General features: G+C 66.8%; 1 non-coding gene across 1 annotated transcript; it reads left to right on the top strand.

The window, feature by feature from the left end:
- The first annotated feature begins 326 nt into the window (after positions 1-326).
- Positions 327-484, top strand: LOC115034592. Its single transcript, XR_003839935.1, has one exon. It is a non-coding gene; the product is annotated as a 5.8S ribosomal RNA (ribosomal RNA).
- The last annotated feature ends 315 nt before the right edge of the window (positions 485-799 follow it).

The following is a 799-nucleotide window of genomic DNA, read 5'->3' as shown; positions in this document are numbered from 1 at the left end:
TCGTCGCGCGATCGCGAAGATGACCGAAATCGGCCGTTTAGAGGAAGTAAAAGTCGTAACAAGGTTTCCGTAGGTGAACCTGCGGAAGGATCATTAGAGACGGGCCCGCGGTACCGGCGGCACTCGCCGGTCTCGCGCGCGCCTCATCCGACCCCGTGGCCGCGTGCGCTCGCCGACTCGCTCGACGACCGCCCGCGCGCCGCGACCCCCGACCGAGCGTCGACCGAAAGATGGTTAACACGTCGAAAGACCGTACGTGCCCAGTCGTGCGTCCGCGCACGGCGCGTGGCCGTAGAAGTTTCGTCGAACAAAACAAAAAAACAACCGACACCGAGCGGCGGATCACTTGGCTCGTGGATCGATGAAGACCGCAGCTATCTGCGCGTCGTCGTGTAATCCGCAGGTTATACGAACATCGACCAGTCGAACGCACATTGCGGCCTCGGTGACCCGCGGGTCCCGGGCCACGCCTGTCTGAGGGTCGTATACCGGATACTCGGCCAGACCGATGCGCCGCCGGCAGGCGTCCGACGGCACGCCCGTCGGCCGCTCCGGTGGTGCGAGATTGGCGGTTCGACCGGGGAGAGCCGCTCGCGCGGCCGCCTCCGGTCGTCCGCCCAAGTTGTGACGGCAAACAGTCACGGGTTCTCGCGTCGTCAAACGGCACGTCCCCGTCCGCCCGCCGCGCGAGAGCGCGGCCGGGCCGGCTGAGAGTCCACGAGACCTCTCCGGCTTCCGAGAAGCGGACGCGGAGACAGGTCACCGTACGGGCGGAGCGCGGACCGCAGGCTGCCGTGTA

The sequence above is a fragment of the Acyrthosiphon pisum genome, unplaced genomic scaffold (genome assembly GCF_005508785.2).
Source record: "Acyrthosiphon pisum isolate AL4f unplaced genomic scaffold, pea_aphid_22Mar2018_4r6ur Scaffold_1481;HRSCAF=1970, whole genome shotgun sequence".
NCBI classification, from domain to species: Eukaryota; Metazoa; Arthropoda; class Insecta; order Hemiptera; family Aphididae; genus Acyrthosiphon; species Acyrthosiphon pisum.
Note: the sequence above shows the minus strand (reverse complement) of the source record. Positions and strands in the feature narration are given on the sequence as shown.